The sequence below is a fragment of the Gossypium arboreum genome, chromosome 10, assembly GCF_025698485.1.
Source record: "Gossypium arboreum isolate Shixiya-1 chromosome 10, ASM2569848v2, whole genome shotgun sequence".
Classification (NCBI taxonomy): domain Eukaryota; kingdom Viridiplantae; phylum Streptophyta; class Magnoliopsida; order Malvales; family Malvaceae; genus Gossypium; species Gossypium arboreum.
In genome coordinates, this window is record NC_069079.1 from 86,994,780 (window position 1) to 87,013,262 (window position 18,483).

At 35.5% G+C, this 18,483-nt stretch overlaps 1 non-coding gene across 1 annotated transcript; it reads right to left on the reverse strand.

Moving 5' to 3' along the window:
- Positions 1–1,412: 1,412 nt before the first annotated feature.
- On the reverse strand, positions 1,413–1,519 carry LOC128283338 (small nucleolar RNA R71). The gene has a single exon (XR_008273680.1). It is a non-coding gene; the product is annotated as a small nucleolar RNA R71 (small nucleolar RNA).
- Between the last annotated feature and the right edge of the window lie 16,964 nt (positions 1,520–18,483).

The following is an 18,483-nucleotide window of genomic DNA, read 5'->3' on the forward strand; positions in this document are numbered from 1 at the left end:
ATAAATATTTAACTTGTTCTTAATTATGTGTTCTTAATTCTTGTTTTGATATCCCAGGATACTGATTCAAGATAAGCTCTTATTCAGAGGAGGAATAGACCCTGTCTAAGAGTACATTTGTCAGAATTAAGTGGAGTTGATTGCGCGCCAAGAGATAGGGTGACAAGATTTTGCCGGATTAGGGTGAAACTTAATAAGGGGATCCATAGATCGAGTTAATGCAACCCTAGGGTGTTAATTTGAGAAAGGTCTCAATTATTCAATCTGGGGATTAGACTTTATTAGTCTTGAATAGGGATAATAACATAACTTAGGGATCTCTACGGAACAAGTTGAATGAATAAATCGTCCGAATCGAAGCCAGAATAACAAGTAAAGTCTAGGTGGATTTTTCCTTAGGTATTGTCTTAATTCAATCGATTTTCCCAAAAGCAATTCCCCAATTCTATTCTCTGTGAGTTCTTAGTTTAGATAATTAGTTAGTTAAAACAAAACCTCCTTATTCTTAGGCTAGATAATAAAAAGACAGTCATTACTAGTACTTTTAGTTCTTTTGGGTTCGACAATCCGGTCTTGCTAAAACTATTCTACTGTTCGATAGGTACACTTGCCTACATCGCAATAATAGTTAGTTTCAAGAACGATTACTTATAGATATTTAAAACCTATCACGAAATCACGCGATCAAGTTTTTTTGGCGCCGTTGCTGGGGAACTAAGATATTAGGAACACTCAATTTTTATTACTTTAGCCATTTATTTTTCTTGCAATTTAATTTTTATTTATTATTATTATTTATTAATTTACTTTTTCTTTCTCTTGGCAGGTTTTTATAGTTTATGACTAGAAGAAACCCGTCAGGACCACTACTTTTAGACAACGAAATCGATCGCACAGTTTGCAGAAACCAAAGAGAAATAAGGCAAAGCTTAAGATACACAGAGAACGAGCAAGAGGACGATACTCAACCCCCAACCAAAGAGATGGCTGAAAACCAAGACAATCAGCTACCTCATATAATTGCGGTTAATCAAAATCCAGCTCCACGCACTATGTACGATTATGCTAAACCTTCTTTAACAGGAACTTAATCGAGCATAGTTAGACCTGCTGTAGCTGCAAAATCTTTTGAACTAAAACCTAACACTATTCAAATGATACAGCAATTTGTTCAGTTTGATGGTTTGCAAGATGAGGATCCCAATGCTCACTTAACAAACTTTTTGGAACTATGCGATACATTTAAAATTAATGGTGTTTCTGAAGATGCCATTCGTCTTTGGTTATTCCCTTATTCATTGAGGAACAAAGCTAAACAGTGGTTGAACTTATTACCACGAGGGTCAATCACTACTTGGGAACAAGTGACTGAAAAATTTCTCTTAAAATATTTCCTGCCGGTTAATACGACCAAATTACGTAATGATATCTCTTTATTTGTGCAGATGGACTTAGAAACTCTTTACGATGCATGGGAGAGATACAAGGACTTACTGAGAAGGTTCCCTCACCATGGGTTACCGCTTTGGGTTTAGGTTCAAACATTCCATAATGGCCTGAATCCTTCAACTCAACAAATGGTTGACGCAGCTACTGGCGGAACCATCAATAATAAAACACCTGAAGATGCTTATAAGTTTATAGAAGAGATGTCACTGAATAACTATCAGTGGCAGGTTATAAGGACAAAACCAACAAAAATAGCCGGTGTTTATAACGTCGATTCAGTCACCATGCTCTTTAATCAGGTAGAACTCTTGAATAAGAAAATTGATGGTTTTCTTAGTTCTTCACAGGTTCACCCAGTAATGCAGTGCGAAGCAAGTGGAGGTAGATTAACCAATTCGGAATACCAACCTTATGGCCACAACATGGATAACGAGCAGTTAAATTACATGGGTAATAATTCTCGATCTCAAAACAATCCATATAGTGACACTTACAATACAGGTTGTAAGTACCACCCAAATTTCTCATTGGGAGGCCAAGGAAATCAGAGACCACCTCCAGGCTACCAACAACCACCTTGCCAACATGAAAAGAAGCCCCCCTTGAAGAGATGCTCTCAAAGTTTATATTGATGTCAGAAACTCATTTTTAGAACACAGAGACAGCACTTAAAAATCAATAAGCATCAATCCAAGGGCTCGAAACTCAAATAGGCCAGCTTTCTAAACTAATCTCTGAACGACCACAAGGTAGCTTACCAAGTAATATTAAACCCAACCCAAAGGAACAGCTCAATGCAATTAATATTCAAGATGACGAAGGAGTCGTTGAGCCTAAGCCAGAACCGAGGCAAGAAACTACGGTAAGCAAAGGTCAAGGTGAGGTAGGTCATAATAAAAACAAATTAGTGAATATCGAATATAAACCTTATGTGCCATACCCCAACGTGACAAGGAAAGACTGCTCAGATGAACAATTTGGTAAATTCCTTAAACTCTTAAAAAAATTACACATTAACTTACCATTTAATGAAGCTCTATCACAGATGCCAAACGCAATGAAATTTTTAAAGGAGCTTTTAGTAAATAAGCGGAAGTTGTTTGAGGCATCGCATGTGGAGCTAAACGCAATTTGCTCAACTATTCTCTAAAATAAACTACCCAACAAACTAAAAGATCCAGGGAGTTTTATGATTCCTTGCTTAATTGGTAGTTTAGATGTTAATAATACATTAGCTTATTTGGGGGCTAGTATTAACATCATGCCCTACAAAGTGTTCAAACAATTAGGTCTCGGGAAACCCAAATAGACTAGGATGAGCATTCAATTAGCAAATAAAACTATAAGATTTCCTAGGGGTATTATTGAAGACGTGCTAGTCAAAATTAATAAATTTATATTTTCCGTTGACTTCATTGTTTTAGACATAGAGGATGATAGCAACACTCATTTGATCTTAGGAAGGCCCTTTCTAGCAACTGCTAAAATTATTATTAATGTTGGCACAGGTGAACTCACACTCGTGTGGGAGACGAAAAAATCACTCTTCAAGCTTGCAATTCTAGCAACACATCAGAAATTGAAGGTGTTAATTTCACCCATTCTACTAAAACTGACAATATGGTACAACCTACTTTGCAGGAAATGAGTCTAAAGGAAGTACATGAGCCATTCTCAAACAATAGTAGAGGACCTATTCATGAAGAACGAAGGCTACAAATCGAGGAGCTCGATGAATGGTGGACGCATAAACTGAGAACACTCGATAAACCGAAACTACGACAAAATGAGCTAATACCTTTCCAAATCAACTTAAGGTTGGAGATAAAGTTTTATTAGATGCCGCAGATCCTCACATTGTCACTACTAAACCGAATGAAGAAATCCCTCTTAGGGTACTTAGTATTTTCCATTCGGTACAATTGAGGTAAGTCACCCTAAGTTCGGCACTTTTAAGGTAAACAACACTCGTTTAAAACCTTAATTTGATGAGATTGATAACAGGAATGAGGAGTATAAACTCCTCGAACCACCATGACCATTCAACGGAGACATAATTTGAACTTAGACTATAAATAAGTGCTTCTCGAGAGGCAACCCGAGCACTAACTATATTAACTTCGTTAAAAATTTAGCCTTCAACACCTAGCTTACTAACGGAACTCTTGAATGCAGGTTTTCCACAGAGACACGGCCAATAGCACGGCCGTGCTTAGTGTCATGTGAAAATAGAGCAATGATTTTCCCAAACACGAGCTACAATAAAACGCCATGGCCGTGTGACATGTCCGTGGTCAAACCTACCAAAACAACACGAGCGTGCGACACGCCCGTGTGAAAGAACCATGGGTGAACCTGTTAAAACAGCACGGGTGTACGACACACCCGTGTCTAGCACCCGTGGTCGAACTTATTAGATTGACACGGGCGTGGGAAAAGCAAACAATGCCAGACACGACTGTGCAACTCAACCGTGTGCACCCACACGCCCAAGGAACACTGGCGTGTACTAAATGTCAGACATGCCCAAACTCAAAATTCACGAATCACACAGGCTGAAATTGGGGAACATGGGCGTGTTACCTGGCCTTGTGCCCCAAAATCTATAAATAGGCTGCACTATTCATTGTCTTCTTTAACCAAAAAAACCCTAACCCTAGCCACTGCAAGTCTACATGCCCTCCCTGCCACGCCCCTGCGTCGCTCCCAACTTCATTCTTGACGCTCAATCTCTTTCCTTTAGCTTTTGTTTACTCCTTTCTCTTTTATTTCACTGATTTATAATGTTATTTATCATAGTAATCTTTATTTTTCATATTATTTTCATATTTCTATCATACAAATTTCATTTATAGAACAAGTCATCATCTTTTTCATGTTCAAAATCTTACTCATTACATGATTTCTCTACTCCATTTAATTAGTTAGAAGTGAATATTCATGGTTAGGATAGTTGAAACAATCATGCCTTTTGTGTTGACATTTCTATTCATTCGTAGAATATGTTGTATTCAATTCTTTGCCATTTTTACTTATATCACCATGCTAATGCCACAAAAAAATAGGTCATTGAACTTATTGTTTTAGTTAAAACTTAGTAGTTGTGGCTGAACATATTTATGCATTTTTCTTTCGAATTTAGTCGCATTTTTTTTCCTTGTCTACTCATCAACATGAATTCATGTTTCCACTTGTAGGTATACAATGTCATCTTCACGTGGTAAAAAGGCCACTGTCCCTACTTCAAAGAAAAGGAAGGGAACGTCATCTTCCTTGGATCCTACCGCGGAAGTTCATCACCCTTTCCTGAGGTTCCCCATCAGGGACCAAGAAAAACTATTCCAAATACTCCGAGCCCAACCTTTAATTGCTGACCGCTACATCAACTAGCCTGTGGTAGAACAAGTTCAGCTGGCTAAAGCGATTCGGGCCCTCCTAACCACCGACCCTTGGGAGCTGTTCTTTGGGATCATTGAGCCAACATACCTCGAGAAGATATGGAACTATGCTCAACATTCCATCTTCAGACCGTAATGACGAACTACGATGATCACAGCACGGTCCAATTTTGCCTAGGCAAGTTAGTCCGCCAGCTCAGTGTCCCAGAATTTGGTACGACGCTGGGTTTATATACGGAGGAATTAAAGAAGGAGAATGACTTACATGCTCTCAACCGCCACATCTATCATTCTCCTTCACGGTGCTGGGACTTCTCTAATACCAAGTGGGGCCACCTACAGTCCTAGACGCTCCAAGGCATTGGCTCTCCCTCCACCTTTGAGGTACCTATACGCCATTTTGGCTCACATGATTATAGGACAGTGAGAGAGCACTAGCATCGCCAACACTCACGATGCCTACTTTTTATGGTATATGCTGCACGGGCACGTCATTGACCTTGCCTATTTCATTGCCCTCACGATTCAGCACCAAATGGGGTGGCATAGGAATGGGGTAATCTCCTTTGGCCCCTATGTTACTCGGTTGGCTCGACACTTCGGGCTCCTCAATACCGCAGCCCAAGAATCATCGTTAAACCTCATTGGCTAGATGTCTCCACAAGGCATCTCGAGCATGCTTAGCATGAGGATGATCGAAAAGTGCCAAGGAACCTACCTTCCTCAATATCGTCTCGCCCAATCTACCGAGGAGGAGTCCTATGAGGACATTCCTAATGATTTCCCTCCATAGCATGAGGAACCACTGACTCAGCCACCACCACCCTCTCGTCCAGTTCATGCGTTGGCTTCATATGCTGACATCTCTCGAGCGCCTCACTCGATTCGAGCAGCAGTGTTTTCAATGATTTGACAATATTGATGCTACTCTACAACAGATTTGTCAACACCTCCATATCTCATCGCCAGTCCCACCTCGCAAACCATCCAGCGATGAAGATGTTTAAAAAAATTTATTTATTATTTTATATTTTTAATTTTTATTAAAACTACTTTTTACTTTTTATTAGATTTTAGAATTTTATTTTTAATTATCAATTTCAGTTATTTCTTTATGAGTAATTATTCTTCCTAATATCTCCTAAAAAGTTCCTAATTTTATCACAGTTATATAGAGCTCCTAAGCTCATCAACGCATAGGAACTAAAAACTCCACCCGGAAAGGTTCTCCACGACTGCCATGTCCTGATCGACCATGACCATAGCTACCACTAGATATAATATTCTTTTGGCGCAGGACTTATGGACTAATGAACCTCTGCCACCGCCGGAGTATCCTCCTCCACTCTCGTACCGATTACTCTCCAAAACTCCAGTTCGAGGAATTCATCATAAAGGAAGTTTCACTTCTCCCTCTATCTTATGATTACAAATTTATCTTTTCCTATCTATCTTTGTACATTGAGGACAATGTACATCTTAAGTGTGGGGGGTATTCATTTCATTATTAGAAAAATCTCTGAATGACTGCCTTATTCTCTTGAAAAGCTCTCATATTATATTTAGGATAAATTTTGATTGATTTATGATTTTGATTGATATATCTTGAATTAAAATATAGGCATTTATTTATTGATTGTTTAAACCTTAAGACATTAGAGAATCGAGCATGATAAGTTGATTTTTAAGAATTTTAAAATTTAGGTTGTTTCCCCAAAGTTTAGGTATTACTTTGAGTTGGAATTCACAAGTTTTAAACATAAAAAAGCCATAATTTTTGTGAGATTTTTGAGCCTTTTGAGCATCTATTAATTCTTTCATGCTCACTTTTATTATTGCTTTGAGTGCGTCAGTATTGAATTGTTATTCTAGAACTTGTTTGATTATGCATGTTAAGACCACACCATTTGATTTGATATGTCAAAATGAGAAAGGCACTTAGGATTAACCCACTCATGCCATGAAAAGCCTACCTCCATGATTAACCCTTAGTAAACCCAGCTGAGCTAGCAAGCCATTTCTTGTATTACCCTTAATATTAACCCTTAACCCAGTATTGTTGAAATCCCTTAAATTAATTTGATCCCTATTTTTGTCGAGATTTGAATTGAAATAGTTACTTAGCTGTGTTTTATTCTATTTTGTAATTTAACTTGTTCTTAAAAAAAAACATGTATACATCTTAGTAGTAGTAATCTTCTGAGCTAAAGAAGTTAAATTCCATATTCTGAGAAAAGCTCTGTTGTACGCAATTGATGACTAGCTATTTTTCTAGTTAGGTAATTTTTCAAGTCAATCTCGATTTTAACCTTTTCTTTCAGCTTGAGACCACACCCCTTAACCAAGCCTCGTTACAACCCTCAAAGACCTTTTGATTGATGTATCATCTCAATTTATAGTGGTGGAGATTTTATTTTCGTGCAAGCTTATGGTAATGACTTTTCATTATTGACTATTGAGTGCTTCATTTATTGTCCATAAACACCTCGAGTGATTTGAGAGAATCTTTAGTGAGGATGTAAAACTCTGTGACATTTTGAATTCAAGGTAATTACCTAGATTAAGGGAGACACCTATGTTTTTAGAATAAAATGCTCAACTTGGAGTGTTTGAAACTTTGATGTTCTTTGAGTTGAATTCTCAATATATGATTACCTGTGGATTATTTTGAGATATTAACGATAGAAATTATAAGTTGAGAAGAATTTATTTTGATTACGAGTTGAAAATTTTGCTTGAGGACAAGAAAATGCTTAAGTGTGGGGGTATTTGATAAACCGTAATTTATACATATTTTTACCCCATGTTTAATGCATTTTATGGATGATTTCCATTATAATTGGTGAATTCGATGCTCCTAATGCTTTAATTTCATGTTTTATACTTAGGAGAGCATAGAAGAGCGAAAGAAATAAGAAACGGGTCAAAAATAGGGAAAATGGGTCAAAGTACGAAATCAATACGGCCTGGACCTCCTCACACGGCCAGACTACACGGTCATGTCAATTTAACAGGCTCGAGCACAGCCTGAAGTAATCGCACTCGGGCGTGTCCCTACCGAGCCCAAGTTGAGTCTAATTCGGAAAAGGCTAATTTTGAGGGCTTCTAGGCATTTCGAAGCCTATAAATACATCCTAGAGGAGGAAGAAAAGGGACACACAGGGAGAAAGGAAGGAATTACTCGAAGGAAGCCGATTGATCCATCTCAGAAGCCAGATTCATCATCAAGACTGAAGATCTCCCCTTAATTTCTCTTCAGGAGTTTTGGGTTTTCTTCGTGTTTTGTATTCTTTATTATTATGAGATGTTTTCTTATTTAGTTATGAACTAAAACCCCTAAATACCTAAGGGGAATGAAACCTAAGATAAATCTAGTTATTATTTTCTGAATTGTATGATAAATATTTAACTTGTTCTTAATTGTGTGTTCTTAATTCTTGTTTTGATATCCCAGGATACTGATTCAAGATAAGCTCTTATTCAGAAGAGGAATAGACCCTGTCTAGGAGTACATTTGTCATAATTAAGCAGAGCTGATTGCGTGCCTAGAGATAGGTGACAAGATTTTGTCAAATTAGGATGAAACCTAATAAGGGGATCCATAGATCGAGTTAATGCAACCCTAGGGTGTTAATTAGATAAAGGTCTCAATTATTCAATCTAGGGATTAGACGTTATTAGTCTTGAATAGGGATAATCACATAACTTAGAGATCTCTATGGAACAAGCTGAATGAATAAATCGTCCAATTCGGAGCCAGAATAACAAGTAAAGTCTAGGTGGATTTTTCCTTAGGTATTGTCTTAATTCAATCGATTTTCCCAAAAGTAATTCCCCAATTCTATTCTCTGCGAGTTCTTAGTTTAGATAATTAGTTAGTTAAAACAAAACCTCCTTATTCTTAGGCTAGATAATAAACAGACAGTTATTACTTGTACTTTTAGTTCCTTTGGGTTCGACAATCTGGTCTTGCTAAAACTATTCTACTATTTGATAGGTACACTTACCTACATCGCGATAATAGTTAGTTTCAAGAATGATTAATTATAAATATTTAAAACCTATCACGAAATCACGTGATCAAGTTTTTTCATCATATACAATTCATTACACATAAACCAAAGTACTTATTTATGGACATTAATGACCGTTGATAACTTTCACTTAAATCGTATATCCAAAACTAACCAAGCAAATAAATTTAACTACTTGGATACATTCGACCTTGATTTTTAAACATACAATAAAGCCTTATAGCACATTACTAATCACAACTAATATTCATGATAAAAACAGCTATGAATTTTTCACTTATAATATCACTTTGCCGAAATAATTTAACCATATCATCATGTACATATCCAACACCTCACATACATATAATATGTGTATCATTAAACTAACATATGAAATAACCTAACTCAACTAGCATACAAATTTACCTTATGATCGAAACACATACCCAGCCTTAATAAAATAAGCCAAACATAATACATATATATATATATATATATATTTTAACCAAACGAACGAAACCACATCCAAAATCACGAACCATTTTCAATGCATATGACACATATAAACTTGACTAAAATTTCATATACTTACATAACATATTAGCCATTTTCGCATGGCTTAATATATACACAACTTCAAACTTAACCAAATATAATCTACCCTATACATGCTATAGGTTCAAGTTCAAACTTATAAAGTACCAAAAACAATCAATAGTGTGATAGATTTCTCTGATGATCCTCGAGCCCGTTACTAGTTCCAAAATCTATAAAACAGAGAGTAAACATACAAATAGTAAGCTTTCATCGCTTAGTAAGTAATAAGCAAATATATATCTAAGAATGCATATTAACATTATATTAACAAGGTTGAATCAACTTATTCTAAATCAAGGGTACATACTTATGCTTGTAACTCATGAATCATCTCATAAATATTCACATTTTATAGTCATAAGGTTGAATATGATCAATCATATATACATAGAATTCCATTTGCATCATACATAATTTATATCACATTTCAAATAACTATCTTACCTTATTTTCATATAAGCATTTAACAAGCACATACCTGAACCTTTTAGCTCGATTATACATTCAATCATAACTTATCATTGCCTATTGAATCATTCTGAATTGAATATGATACTCAGATAATCACACATATCGTACAATGCCAACGTCTCAGACGTGGTCTTACATATAATCACATATCAATGCCACTATCCCAGACAGGGTCTTACAGGTAATCACATATTAATGCCAGTGTCCTAGAAATGGTCTTACACGTAATCACATATTGATGCCAATGTCCTAGATGTTGTCTTACATGAGAACACATATCAGAAATCCTATGTCATGACATATGTATCCTAGCTATTCCTAAGGTTCGTACAGGGCTTCCGGACGTCGTATTTCGGTCGAATCGAGTTTGTAAACATAGCTTCCAAGCATATACACATTCGGCTACCACATATATACTTTAACATAATTCATTTCAGCATATATAACTATTATTTATTTAAATTTTACAACATCTATTTGCTTATAAACTTACCTCGGGTATCGACGGGCTGAATAGAATGATTGTTCAATTTTTTTTGTTTTCCCCTGATCCAAGTCCGATTTCTTTGATTTTGGATCTAAAAATATTTAAATTAAACTCATTCAAACATAATTTCATTCAATTTATTCCAAAAACACATAAATGGGCAAATCACCATTTCGCCCCTAAGATTTTACAATTTTTACAAATTTATCCCTATTGCACAAAACACAAAATATGAAAAATTTGAACACATCATGCTTAGGCCGAGTCTTCCTTGTACTCATACAAGTACATACATTTCATTTATTTCACATTTTAGTCCCTCAATTTATTATCTTTACAATTTAGCCCTAATTACTCAAATTCATCAAAAATTCCAATACAGAACATATTAATCCAAAACATATCTTTCATAATTCATCAACTAAAATCACAAAACTCAATTATTCATCAATGGAATAACTCAAAATATTCATCAAAATCAAAAATTAAAGCATAGGCTTTGTACATTTCACTGCAACGATCTCAAAAACGTAAAAATTATAAAAACCTGAACTAATTACATACCTTAATGGAGCATGCATATGGTCAAAACTTTAAAGCTTTATTTGTTTTCTTTTCTCACAACATTCGATCCTTGTAAAAAGATGAATGCATGCCTTTTAAATTTTATGTTTTATTTATCATATATTATTACTTTAATTACTAATATATCCTTAATGAAATAATTATACAAACATTATATTCATGTCCTTAACCATCTATCATTTATAATTATGGTCTAATTGCAACATAAATACTTCATATTATAAAGACAACAACAATTAGGCACTTTCACATTTAACTACCAACTTTTTCATTTTACGCGATTAAGCCTTTTTATATAATCGGACATCCAAACAGTGAAATTTTCAAATGAGGTTTTCATACATATTAATTCACACATTAATAACACAAAAAATGTTTTTAATATATTTTTCTGACTCAAATTTGTGGTCCCGAAACCACTGTTCTGAATAGGGATTAAATCGGGCTGTTATTGTGACAGCCTTAAAACGACCCTAGTCGGAATGTGGTTTCGGGACCACAAAACTGAGGCATAAAAATAATTTAATATTTATTTTATTTCCTATAATGTGTGTTAACTCATGTGTGACATTTTTGATGTTTTGATTTAGAGTTATAAATGTGAATTTCACTAGAAAGGACCTAGTAGTAAACTTTGAAAGTATGATGGGGAAATGTGTGATGACTAATTAAAGCATGCATTCAAAACAATGGACTTGCATGTCAAATTCCCCCCCCCCCAATAGCTAGTGGCCGGCCATGACAAGGAATTATGGGCAAAATCATGTCATGAAACATGTTTGGTAAGTGGGTTATGTTGGAATAAATAAAATAAGGAGTATGGAATAAAAAAAATGTGTGTGTGAAGGCTTCTCTCCCTCCCCATTGCCGTGTAGGTAGGAAAGAAAACAAAAAATTTTGTTCATCCATTTCACTCTCTTTTGGCCGAAAATACTAAGGATAAGGAAGGAGTTTTGCTTCATGCTTGGTTTGGAAGAGGATTAGGAAGGGTTTGGCTATACTTGCATCAAGATTAAGGTATGTTTGATGTTGTGCCATGAGATTCATGCATGTTTTTGGTTGCTAACTTGATGTTCTTATTAGCCCATGGTTCAAATCTTTGTTATATCATGGGGATGGTATTTGGCCAAGGTGGATTTTGAGTTAATGCCATTGCATGTTAAATATGAAGCTTGATGATGATACATGTGATGGTGGATTGAGGACCCTTAGATTTTCTTTAAGCATTTTTGAATGAGATACTAAGTTCTTTGTGTAATCATGACCAAAATTATGGTGTCGTGATGTATTCGCCATGGTACATCCATAAGTGTGATTTATGCTCATTGCATGGAAAGTAAGATTTGTGTTTCAAATCATGTTCATGTTTAGTTACAATCAACTTGAGATTCGGCTCTAGCATATATATATGTATATATGTTTGAGCATGATGTATTGGTATGACATATATATACTATCTCAAGGTATATACTTACTTATGATGATGTTTGGTTATGAAGGAAATGATAGATGTGTATTGAGTTACAATATGGAATGCATTAGTTAGTAAAATGTATGATGTTTTGTGTGGTAATAAGTGTATAATTGGCCTCAACATGGACATGCATATTCGCCACATGAGGGAAATTGGTGTACATGCATTCGGTTAGAGGCAAGCATATTGATGCCTATTCTTGGCTTAGAAAATTGGCTAAGAGGAATATTAACTAATGTGTTGAGTTCGATTCATGATTCGTACATATGCGACTTTGATGCCTAATGAGTATATATATTGGCTAAGTACCTTGAATTCCTCTTCGATGCTCAAATGATTAAATCAATTTATTTGTCAAATTAAGCTCAAGAGCAAAGGGAGCTAAATCCGATAAAGGGAAGGAAAAAGTAGTCGAGTAGTCAGTTAAATCGCTCGACAACATCCAAGGTAAGTACTTGAGTAATAGAGCTTAAATTCTGAATTGATTAGATCATGTTTAAAGCAAATTAAAATCATGCTCTTTGTGTGTGGCTATTGAGCCGAAATTTCAAGTGTGAATAGTGCCTTGTGTGAGTTTTGCTAATGAAAATGAAATACGAATGTGTCATAATTTATTGATAATTGTGCTCGGTTATTCAATGATGTCCGGCTAAGTCCGAAGGCCTTGTGCTAAGTGACTATATCCGGACTAGGATCCGAAGGCATTCGTGCGAGTTAATAAATCTGGGCTAAGCCCGAAGGCATTTGTGCAAGTTACTAAACCCGGGTTAAGTCCCGAAGGCATTCGTGCGAGTTACTATAACCGGGCTTTGTCCCGAAGGCATTTGAGCGAGTCGTTATATCTGGTTAAATTCCGAAGGTACGTGATTCGAGAACGAACAATCTTGCTGTAAAAATTTCAGTTTATACACTTGTGAAAATTCCAACAATGAGGTATGTTCATATGTGCTTGAATTAGTTGATTCCCTTCGAATAATATTCGCTCAGTCGAGTAATGGGTTTCCGGGTATTTGGCTAAGATGATCCCTTATGTATGAACATAGGGGTTGGAATGTGAAATGAGTATGATATTGAGAATTTGTGCATATGAAATTATCCGTTAGCTTTATGAATGCTATGCTTTTGTTGTGCTGGAATCTCTTGCTCAAACTTACTAAGCATAAATTGCTTACTCCGTCTTCTCTGTTTCTCTGTTTTATAGATTTTGCTCGTTAGCTATCGGATTCGGGATCATCGAAGTCGAAGTCATCCACACTATCAAAGCCCCCATTTTGGTACAATTTTGGTTGAACTTTGAAATGGCATGTATAGGACTACCCGTTTGTTGAAGGTCATGTACCTTTCGGTTTTGTGTAAACTTGGATGGCCATGCGAAAATGGCTTATATACGTTTTTTGCCTAGTACCATAATCGTTTGTTTGTTGATCATTATGAGGTATGGAATTGTTTTGAAATGATTAGCCATTGGGATGGTTAATCATGATCACACTTTGTGCTATGTATGCAAAAGGGGCCAATTGAATCATGGAAATCATGAAATAGGTAAAGCCTACCTTAAAGGCAGATGCTGACAGCAGCAGTGATGTGGATGTGAAAAATCACTAAAAATATTAGGAATGGTATTAAATAGTGAATAAATTTTGTAAATTAACTTTGATGAATCTACTTTCATGTGGAAGAAACGAAACGGTCATATGAGTTATATGTTAAGAGATATTAAAGTTCTCGTGAAACAGGGCCAGAACGGTTTCTGGATCCCCTGTTCCGACTTTGGAAATTCATTGTATATTAACCAGAGATAATTAGGAGTCATGCCATATATGTATAGATTCCTCTCTGAGCCTAGTTTCTATAGAAACAAACGGTATCAGTATTAAAGCCCTGTACAAGGAGATATTCAATTCGTAACGCACGAAGGTCAGTGTAGTCGAACCCTGGGATAGGGGAGACTTTAACTAATAAACTGTACTAATTGGCTCAACCAAAAATTCTAGAAAAAAATATGTAGATGGAAATATGAGTCTAGTTTCAGGGAAAAATTACAAAACAAATTTTCGAGCTTTGAAACTCAAGATATGATTTTCAAGGCGACAGTGATGCAGTGACCAGCTAGTCTGGAAATTTCTAAATGGACTGTGAAAATAGTTAAGTTTGTGTGCACCTTGTGTCCGATTCCGGTAACGGACTCGGGTACGGGGTGTTACAGTTATAGCTCCACTCCTCCTTCTCCGCTTGTTCTTGTTGAACCGAGGCTTCCACGAACATTGAATGCTTCTCAAAATGGTGGTTGATTGACTCTTTTTCAAGAGGTGAAATTGGTAAGGAAATAGGGGAAGAAAATGAGGAACAATGGAAGGGAATGAAGAGAGAAAAATGAGAGAAAAGTGAAGAGATGATAAGGGTTTGAGATATGTTTAAAGTGAGCATCCAAGAGGGTATTTATAGGTTGAGAAGGCTACCAAAAATAGCCAAAATCAGTAGCCAAATACTCCCTCCATGTCCGGCCATGCATGTGGCATGTTTGAAGTTTTCAAACTTGCTATTTTGTGGTAGGGGCAAATCTAGAAAGGCATGAATAGTGGAGGGGTTTGAATGCAATTTGAAGGAGTTTTCAAGGGCCATTTTGTAACAGCCCGTTTTTAGTCAAATCAGAACAGTGGTTTCAGGACCACAAATCTAAATTCAAAATAATTATTTTATTATTATTTTAATGTTTACAACATGATAGTATGTTTGCGTGAAAGTTTCGCTAAGAAATTTTATCTTTTGAGTGCTTAATTTGATAAATAGGATTATATCGCGTAAAGTGCAAAAGGGATGTTCTAATAGCTAAAGGTATTTAATAGCTATAGAACCTTAAATTAAGAGTCCTTAAGTAGTAATTAAACCATTTCAATTGTGAGTGGACAATTATGGGCATATATTAAGTTATTTATAATGTTTATAAATAAGGTTAAATAACTAATTTGATTATTTAAGGTATAATAAATAAAACAAAACCATTTTATCATCTTTTATCATCTTTATGAACAAAAAATTGAAGAAAAGAAAATCCTTAGTTAGATTTTCCATTTAGCCATGGTTATATAGCTCATTAAGGTATAATTTTTGTCTCGTTTTTAATGATTTCTATGTTTTTGAGATCATTGCAGCTTAGTCTAGCTAGCCCAGGGACTATTTTGCAGAACTGTTAAAGATTTAGGATGTTTACATTGATGAATAAGCATGTATTTTGATGATTGACAATAGGTTTTGAATTTTTGATGATAGTTATACAAGTTTTGTTAAGTGATTTTTACTGAAAATGCAAATTAGGGATTAAATTGTGAAACGTGAAAACTTTGGGGTTAAAATGTGAAATAAATGAAACATATGGGCTACTAAGGACCTATTTGTAATTTAGATAGCATGGGTTGGTATTAAATTGCATGAATTTGTGATTTCATGAAATAAAGACTAAATTGTAAAAGTTGTGAAATACTAGGGGCAAAAGTGTAAATGTGCTTTAATAAGTGTTTTGGATTAAATTGAATAGTGAGGTGATTAAACAAGCTAAATTTGATTACGTATAGATCAAGAAAAGTGAAATTCGGATCTAGATCGGAAGAAAAACAAAGTACTTGACTAATCGACCTATTTCATCGTTTTAGCGTTCGAGGTAAGCTCGTATGTAATAAGTTTCACTATAAATGTATTTTAAATGCTTTACAATCACATAAACTGTGAATACGAGAATACAGACATGTTCGATGTTGATTAACCAAACGTGAAAATCCCGATTGAACCTTAGGAATAGATTAGGATACGAATGACATGTAATTAGGGGTTATTGTGATATTGTGATCCGGGTGCTGGTCCTATACATCCTACTAGTGGTTAAGTATACCTTCATATATTGCGGTTACTTGATAGATTGTGTGAGCAGCACCGTGTAGCTATGTCTTGACCCACAGCTTGTGTGAGCAGGCCCGTTAATAGCTGGAGAGTAAGCATATATGTGATTTGAAATTGAGATAGCATTGGTGATGTGATATCTCGTGATGAGTTTTATATTTATGATTGATCATACTTGAAAACTAACTATTATCATGATAAAGGCAAGCGCACCTATCAAACAGTAGTATAGTTTATAGCAAGACCGGAATGTCGAACCCACAAGAACTAAAAGTACTAGTATTAACCTTCTTTTTATTATCTAGCCTAAAAATAAGAGGATTTGTTTTATCTAAACTAATTAACTAAACTAAGAATGCACAGAAAGTAAATTAGGGAAATACTTTTGGGAAAATTGATTGATTTAGACAATACCCAAGGGAAAAAATCCACTTAGACTTCACTTGTTATTTGACTCTGAATTAGATGATTTATTCATTTGACTTGATCTGTAGAAATCCCTATTTATATTATTATCTCTCTCAAGACTAACAATGTCTAACCCTAGGTTGATTAATTGAAATCTCTTTCTAATTAAAACCCCTAGTGTTGCATTAACTTAATCTATGGATTCCCTTATTAGGTTTGACTCTAATCCGAAAGATTTATGTCGCCTATGTCTAAGGGTGCAATCAACTCCGCTTAATTATGCTAGATCTACTCTTAGACAGGGACTTTTGCTGCTCTGAATAAGCACATCAATACTTGAATCAATATCCTGGAATATTAAAGCAAGAATTAAGAACACATAATTAAGATCAAATCAAATATTTATCATATAATTTAGAAAATAATAACAAGATCCGTCTTAGGTTTCATTCCCCTTAGGTATTTAAGGGATTTAGTTCATAAGTGTAAAAGAAAACATCTCAAAAGAATAATGATAACAAAACATAAAGAAACCCAAAAATCCCGAAGGAAATTGAAGGGAGATCTTCAGTCTTGAAGGAGAATCTGGCTTCTAAGATGGATCAATTGGCTTTCTTCGAGTAGTTTCTTGCCTCCTACTCTGCGTGTTATCTCTAGGTTCCTCCTGGGGTATTTATATAGGCTTTAGAATCCTTCAAAACCCTCAAGAGTGGCCTTTTTCGAGTAGAACTAGACTTGGGATTGATAGAGACACGCCCGTGTTGTAACACCCCGAACCCGAGACCATCGCCGGTGTCGGACACGAGGGGTTAGCAAGCCAAGTTCACTTGTTTTGCCCATCCATTGGACATTTCCAGTCAGGCTGGAAAAACTGCATCACTGTCGCCTTAAAAATCATATCTCGAGTTTCAAAACTCGGAAACTGGTTTCGTAAATTTTCCCTGAATTTAGACTCATATATCCATCCATGGATTTATTTCTAGAATTTTTGGTCGGGCCAATTGGTACAGTTTATTAGTTAAAGTCACCCAGGTTACAGGGATCGACTGCTCTGACCTTCGCGCGGTATAACTTGAATATCTCTCTGTACAGGGCTTTAATGCTGGTGCCGTTTGTTTCTAATGAAAATAGACTCAAAATGGAATCTGTAAATATAAGGTATGTCTCCTAATTATTTCTGGATAATTTATAGTAAATTTTTAAATTTGCAACAGGGAACCCAGAAACCGTTCTGGCCCTGTCTCACAATAGCTTTAATATCTCTTAACATGTAACTCCTATGACCATTTCGTTTCTTCCATATGAAAATAGACTCATCAATGTTCATTTACATAGCTGATTCACTATTTAATACCATTCCTACAAATTTTGGTGATTTTTCACATTCACGTTACTGCAGCTGGCAGCATCTGTTTTTAAGGTAGGTCTTACCTATTTTGTAGTCTCCATGAACCAACTAGTCTTGCCTTACATAGGTCCACATATGATCATTTTAACCATGCCAATGGCTGATCATGTGACCAACATTCCCATTTCCAATTCATAGTCACATCATGACACCATATATATATATACAAACCGCAAATAGTTTAAGTTGATACTTCACTATTACGAGCCATTTTCGCATGGCCGTACACATATACATCATAACATATTTAAACCAACAAGGGTAGTCCTATACATGCCATTTCAAGTTCAACCAAG